At 42.1% G+C, this 7,940-nt stretch overlaps 1 long non-coding RNA gene across 1 annotated transcript; it reads right to left on the reverse strand.

The window, feature by feature from the left end:
* Positions 1-267: 267 nt before the first annotated feature.
* LOC118501744 lies at positions 268-5,167 on the reverse strand. Its single transcript, XR_004904396.1, has 2 exons — positions 704-5,167; positions 268-656 (listed from the first exon to the last, which is right to left on the reverse strand). It is a non-coding gene; the product is annotated as an uncharacterized LOC118501744 (long non-coding RNA).
* Between the last annotated feature and the right edge of the window lie 2,773 nt (positions 5,168-7,940).

Below are 7,940 nucleotides of genomic sequence, written 5' to 3' on the forward strand. Positions count from 1 at the left end.
CTCATGTTTGCATGTATTTATTTCTTTCTCACCTGGTCGTAAAGTCAGTGGTTCCAGAATTTACATTTAATTCATATCTCTAAACCTGGCAGGGACTAATAGAGGGCTAGTCTGTTGCAGGTGCTTCACATCTATTGGCTGAACGGAAATGAAGGGGTAAGTGACTATCTGAAGGCAAAATATGGAAAACCATGTGCAGCACAGAGGATCTGAGAGACTTCTCCCCCCGTGTCTAGGCAGGAACCTCATCCTCTTCTGCTGAGATTGTAGACACACAGCCCCCACAAGGTATGTCTCTAACAGGCCGGGTATGACTATTGCAAAGACTGACTTTCCCAGACAGTGATTGTAAAACAGAACCTCCAAATGTTGGCATTGGCAGTAGTGATGGAATAAGCATGTCATAGTTATGCATTTGCTCCTTGGCACTAATAGAAAGAAATGTCACATTCTTTTAAATTTAAAAATAAAAATGAAATCAGACTCATCTCCCATCTACCAGAGTTGGCAGGTATGGCAAGCTGTTTGTGCTGGTTTGGATATTCACAATTACTTGTTCTCATTGGTAGCTCTCCTGTCTTCAACAGTTAAGGTAGGTGAGAGCCATAACCACACCCTCTCCTTACAAGGAATGCGAGTTTCTGGCTGAATTCTCTCTCTCTCTCTCTCTCTCTCTCTCTCTCTCTCACACACACACACACACACACACACACAGAAATTTACTGCCAAGCAGGTACAAAAACTCTCATGAACTTGTTTTGCAGGTTTGGTGAAATCCCAGATAATACGGTCATTCTATTTTTAATTCTTTGAGGAACTGCCACACTGGTTTTCCCAGTGCCTGTGCCAGTCTACACGTCCACTACAGCACACAGGGGTTCCAGTGTCTGCATATCCTTGCCAGCGTTTGTTCTTTTCTGTTTAACATCGTTGAGTCTTCCAGTTCGTGGACATGGGACGTGTGTCTGTTTATGTCTTCTTTAGTCTCTTTTAGCACTGCTTTGTAGTTTCACTGTACAAGTCTTTCCCCTGCCTGGGGAATTAATTTCTAAGTATTTTATTCCTTTTGATGCTATTGCAAATGGAATTGTTTTTATATTTTCATTTCCAGATTGTTTGTGGTTTATGGATAGAACTACAACTGATCTTTGTGTGTTGACTTTGTATCTTGCTACTTTGCTAAATTCACTTATTAGTTCTAATAATTTTTGTGGAAACTTTAAGGGTTTCTACATGTAAGATTATCTCATCTGTGAACAGAGATAATCTTACTTCTTCCTTACCAATTTGGATGCCTTTTATTACTATTTCTCTTACCTAATTGTTCCGGCTGGAACAATTCTGCCTGCACTCAGAAGCACCTGGAACACTTGTTAAGGATACAGATTCTACAGATTCTCATCTCCAGAGATTCTGATTCAAACAGGATTGGGGAAGAGCTCAGGAATCTATTTTTAATAAACACCTAGCTGATGCTAATGCAGCCATGTAGGACTGGATTCTCATTTGGGAAGCACTGGGACAAAGCAAGGAACATTGGTACTTGTGTGGCTGGATATATGCTCATATTTTTTAAAAAAACTTGATTTTTAAGAGAGGACAGGGAGATAATTTTTGTAAAGAGAACTCTTTATAGTGTGAATGATTAGCCAGTCAGGTCTATGCACCCAAATATCTACACTGTATTTTTTCAAAAAGGGCCATGTATAAAGAAATTGTCTAAGAGCATTTCCCCAATACAGCAAGTTGGCCCCTTCTGCCTATCCATTATTTTCATTTTAGTTTGGATATGCTAAAGAATTGTTAACCAAGTTAGCATACTTGGCTAGTTTAAGTGGCCTATGAGTCAAGGCCACATGCTCCTTGCTGGCTGTAATGATGAATTATGTTGTTTCTCTAGCCATACCCAGCCAAAGTGCCCTACAGGGACCAAGCCCTTGCAAGCCTCTCTCTGATGGTAGCTCCATAGTGTCCTGGCTGCTGGGTCTCCTAGGTGTTACCTCCCTGGGCTCCGGCAATAGCCACCCTCTTCTCCCAGGGACCCCATCCAAGCAGAAGGACCTCCGGGAAGCCTCCAAAGGACTTTGCCAACATTAGGCAGATGAAAAGGACCAATGTCAGCCAGGACTACAGTATCTCTTATAAACTCAAACTTTAAATCCCCGTGTTATGTTCACATTGTCATTGTTGCCTTATTATTATTATTTTTAAAATTTGTGTTTTTCTGTTTCTTTTTCTTCCTTCTCGCTCTTGTGTGCCCTGCTCTCTCGGGAAGCTGAGCAGGGCAGCCTGTCAGGAAGGTCTGCTTCCTGCTTGAGTGCTCCTGGTGAGGAAAGCCCTGTTTTCACATTCCTGAGTGCTTTGGGGCCCCCAAAGGACAGACCATGTTAAAAACGACTGCCTGGTAATTGAACTTCCAGATGCTCCTTAGCTCAGGACAGAAGGCTGCCATGCGCTTTGTCACTTTGTTAAGAGGCAGCTGCATATTTGCCGGCTCTTCCTGTCTGGTGAGGGAGGGAAGGAAGAAGGAACCTTGTTCTCTTTCCTTCCACCTGCACCCAAACTCATGACACACGGGCCTTCCGCTCAAGGTCCAGAGTGATTCAGTTTCAGATGTCAAACACACTGATCTAATGCTGACTATTAATTTTAATGAGTTAGACAAATGATCATGAAGAGAGGAATGATTTTCTAATCAACAAAATTAATTAGAAATAGAATAAATATTCCAGACTATAATGCAGGTGTTTATCAAATAGCAATTGAAGTTAGCTGGGGACACCGGTGCCCTTTGATATAATGCCAAAGCAGACACACCTGGATGCTTACCTTTGTACACCTGAGCAACTTTCTTAACCTTTCCTAGCCTCATTGTCTTTATCTTTAAAGTGGAAATAATATTACCTACCCTTTAATTTTGTCATAAAGATGAAATAAAACATTATGTGAGTATTTAACAAGTAATAACTCCCACACAATTCTACCCATAGACTTACTTTTTTATCTGTAAAATGGGGATTATAATACTACATGCCTTACAGAGTTCTTGAGAAGGTCAATTAAGCAACACGATGTGGGTCAAGGGCTAAGGCACAGAGAGGTTAAAGAAGATTGCATAAGGCTAGACAGCCCAAGAGGTAATCAGAACTTGAACCATTGCATTTGTCCCAAAACTTTGTGCACTTAACCATTTACACTAGCTCTCTCCTAATACATGTTTTCTTTCTACCCTTCCCCCCTCCCCACATGACTACACTAAATTTTCAGGCCCTTTCAGAACACAAAAAGCAGATGCTTGCTCAGGGAGCATGGTCTTTCTCTCACATTATATATAAACCCAATAATATGTCACCAAATCTCTTGGCCAGTGCAGGGACACTAAGGGCTAGTGACTATTCTGGCCATTGTGTATCTTGTTACATCCAATGGCCAAGGTCAAAAGATGTGTGCCTTTGCTTTTCTGTTCTGAGGCTTCAGGCTGCTCATTTACCTTCCCCTCTCCCTCTTCGTCCACCTTTCAGGCAGCCATATGCAGAAACATATCTTTTAGTCAAAAAGATATATGATTGGAGTGTGTGGAAGGATGCATTCAGATTCATCACTGCTGGAGACGTCTTTATGGATAAAAGATACCTTATCACAGATTAAAAAACAACAACAACAACAGGCTTCCCTTTCCTGATCCCCAACTCTGCTTACAAAGAAGGATTTCAGAAAAGTCTACTCTGCCCACATTGTCTTCTGGTTCCCTGTATTTGTTTGTTTGTTTGTTTGTTTGTTTCTGTGCCTGCCCTTTTATCCTAATTTTGTTAGGGGATTGCATTTGTGTGTATGATTTACAGAACACTGAAGAAAACTCTGACACTTACTTAAGGCTTACTTAATCATAATTAGAATCAAGTGGCATTAAAACAGAAAAGGATTTAGAAACTTGAAAGACAGTGCAACATCTGGGGATCCCTGCCTGTTTCCAAAATTATGTCTCATGAAAACTTCCTCTCTCATAAAATGTTGTTACAGCAATTTATCCTAATAAAGATCGACTCTGGGGAGGGGGCCAGAACAAGGCATATTAAAATCTGGTGAGGCCGAATCTTTATTAGCCAACTATAAAATTCTGAAATTTTATTGTGAAAATAATCCCATAGCCTGAAATTTAACGATCTGAAATAATAACAAACACACAGTCCTCATAACAACTGGTTAATGTGTATTTTGAGTGTTGCATAGAAAAGAAAGTGACTCTAATAGAAAATGTCAATTAATGCCAATTTTGAGTTTAATAAAGTCCCTTTGCTAGCTGCCTAAATTATTAACCCTTAACTTATGAGCGTTTGGCTGTGAAAATTTTTTTTCTTCCCATTTAAATTCATACGAGGACATTTTAAAAACATTGGCCCTTAATCGCTGCTTTTTGAAGTCTTTTTAACTCTCCAAGTCTTGGTCTTCTGGGCTGTGCAGCAGGGACCGGTTGGCCCGGCTCACCGACTCGACTCACCACTGGCTCCTTCATCTGCTGTATGATGTGCTTTACTCCTCACCATTGTGCTGGGACTGGATTTTCTAAGTACCAAAGCCCCTCTTCTCTGAAACGCCCTAATGGATAATATTGGGAATGACTCCACTGCTTCAAAACAGTTTAAAAAGTGTTTCCCATGCAGGATCTAGCAGAACTCTTAATGATCAAGTCTCCTTGTTGACCAAGAAGTCAGAGCTAAACAAGTGCAATTCGGAGCTCTGTGAAAGTAACGATCAAGTAAGCATCGCACTAAAACTTTTGAATTTTTAAACATCCTTCTTGTGTCACCGATCTCATACTCTAAGTGAATTGCCATAAATTCTTTTAGGGATGGAAAATAAAAGAACACATTTTTACTTTTAAATCATGTTTGTGATTTTCCAAAGAACTTCTTCCCCGTAAATTATTAAGTAGACTTCACTCACAAAGGGATTCTGCATTCAAATGTAAATTTAAGCTAGGCCTGATCATCATAACACTCGAGTTCATGAAACTACTCCATTTTCAGAGTTAGGGAACAAAATAAACTTTTTCTCTTGTCTCCTTACAGTAGTGCTCACAAACTGTCTTCTCTCTGTGTAAGATCCTGACCCTTGATGACGTGGCGGGGTGGGGTTAGGGAGAGACCGAGAAAAATAGGTTCTAAGTGGTGAACAGGCTGAACAAAACTGTTCTTATTAGAAAGCCTCATGCAGATTTACTTACATCTTGGAGGAAACCTGGTATATTTTCTGCTTCACACAGAAAAAAAAAATCCTCCAGGCAAAACCCTGAGAGATTGCCTCTTTTCAGCATAAAGTCAATGCTGTGTACTTCGGCTGCTGTTACCTGGTTCTTGGCACTACTCTGGATCAAACGGCCATGTAAGTGTTGGGAAAATAGTCTTTGGTGCCAGTTAGATAAGGGTTCAACGCCATCTCAGACATCACTAACTGGGGGCTAGGCCAGTTCTGCCCTATCAGCAACCTCGGTGTTCTTCCTCCACTGTAGGTTCGGGGTCAGCGTATTGTACCTACAGACCTCACAGGATGGTGGTGTCGATTCCATGAGACGCTGGGTGAGGGTGTCTTGCACAGTGTCCAATGTATGGAAGAAGCACAAAAAAATATCAATTCTCCTCCCCACACCCTTCCATCTAAGCAAATGAGGCGATGGTGTGGAATGACGCCGGTAAACAAGAGGGTTAAGTTGGCATTATGAAGCCCATGCCAATATTTGCTGTACCACTTGCTTTTGCCAAGCCTGCCTCAGGAGCAAAGCCAGGCCAGGGCTGTGTCCATTCCTGAACCCACAGCAGGCTAGTCACGGTCACAACTGTATTCCCCGCTCTCCAAGCCAGGCTAAGTAAGCACAAGGGGAGAGCAAGTTAAGGTTCTGTGACACATCCCTTCATCCTTCGGCTAACCTGCTTAGGCAGCCGTGTTGAGTCATCAGAATTTCCGTCTTCACTTCCAAGTTTTCATCTCTGGGAACTGGGGATGGTGCCAGCTCAGGATCCATTAGGGAGGAAGCTGATGGGACAGAACTGCTGGAGGAGAGCCTCGTGGTCATGCCACTAACCTTTAGGAGTGTTCGCTGTGTGTCACCACTGGGCTTTACTGACCTTATCTGGAGTCATTCTCTCTCTCTCTCTCTCGAAAACCCTGTGAGAAGGCGGGGTCAGTCTCCTGTGACTTGAGAAACGTTGGCAATGTTTTTCCCAGTTGCAGAGCAAGTAAATGGCAGAACTGGGTTCGCATCGGCACTGGCTGATTCCAGGGCTCAGCCCTCTTTAAAACTCAGCAACTGGAAGAACCCAGAAGGGCCGTGTGAAAGATGTCCCCAGGTTCCCCCCTGACTCTTCTCTTGCCTGCAGTCTCAGCTTATGTCCGCCGAAGTGTTCTGCATGCTGTATTTTTATTATTCATTTCTCATTTCAAATCCATCTTACTGCTTGCTCTTTGTAAATCAGAGTCTGGGCACAATATCAGATTTATTTGGACAGCTTTATACAAATAATGTTTTCCCTTCGAGTTCAAGAGAGTTAGACAGGAAGGCAAAATCCTGTCCCCGTGATGGGCTGAGAAAGAACGACATTCAAGGCTCTGTCCAAACAACTGGAAAAGAAATCTCCCAGGCCCTGCGCACCAGAGTCATCGTCCTGGGCGATGTTCGGCATCATCAACTCCATGGAAGAAGAGAAATACATCGAAGCGTCAACAGTGGTCAGCCCTTTGAGAGTAAACATGTTTTATAATCAATGAGGCACAAGCATTTGTAAAACTAACATTTATAAAGATTAAGTTATTGTTCGGGCTCCCATCATTTTCTGCTTGTTCCAAGGACAAGGAACATTGGCTAATGCTCCCTAAGTTGTCTCCACAATTAAATTAGGAGTTGATAACGTCTTCTGAGTAACCGGAAGATAGAGGCGAAGAGGGTGTTCTGGGAAATTTAAGAAATGGTCTAGGTTTCGGAGCCTGAGCTCTCTAGAGCGCAAACTCCAAACCCTATGCAGGGCTGGTTATGGCGTGATAGCCACATCGCACATCCAACACACACACATTCACACACACACACACTTTTTGTTTTTACTACTATAAGAGTAATATCTGTTTATTGTAGAAGTTTTGGAAAATACAGAAGACAAGGGGAGAAAAAAATAATTCAGATTTTCACCATCCTGAGAAAGACACTGTGGTTGATTGGAGAATTGCCTTCCTGTCTTAGCATACATGTATGTTATAAGCACATATGTGTCATACTGTAGACACTGCTTTGTAGCCAGACTACACAATACTTAAAAGATGCTGCTCTGGGTGACTAAAGCTCGTCTTTAGTAGATATAACACAGATGTGGTGCGAACTAGCTGGGGAGCTCTGTCCTTAGGCATTTGGACAAAGATAAGGGAAAGCTTAAGTATCCAGTCAAGGTCTTTAATTCCAGTCTAAACAAGAGCTTTCCTGGGTGACTTCACAGCTATGGTGTAATTCAAGCTCCCTAACAACGATTTCAGGCTACTGCCAGAAAGGACGAGAGCTGACCCAACAAAGCGCAGAGAACTCCAGGGGAGATATAATGCCACACATTTTAGCTAATACTGATCCATTGGAAAATCAGATCTCTTCCTGCCAGACGCTCAAAGGAAGGTTACAGATTCTCTTCAGAGAGCTTGTTAGTCTTTCAGCACAGAGGGCTTTGTTGAGGAAAATAAAATATTATGTGGTTTGGAGCTTGTTTATAAAATGCATGCTATTGACAATGGTCTCTCCTCACAGTCTATGGAAGTAAACTTGCACAAAGAAGTGGCCGGAATAGTTTATTAAATGCCAGACTAGAAGCCAGAAGCTCCAATCAGGCCTCTTCTGCTGAGTTAGCATGCAGTCCTCATGTAGTCATTTCTCAGTCTCATCTCTAAAAAAACATTCAGGATTGGCACAG

The sequence above is a fragment of the Phyllostomus discolor genome, chromosome 7 (assembly GCF_004126475.2).
Source record: "Phyllostomus discolor isolate MPI-MPIP mPhyDis1 chromosome 7, mPhyDis1.pri.v3, whole genome shotgun sequence".
NCBI classification, from domain to species: Eukaryota; Metazoa; Chordata; class Mammalia; order Chiroptera; family Phyllostomidae; genus Phyllostomus; species Phyllostomus discolor.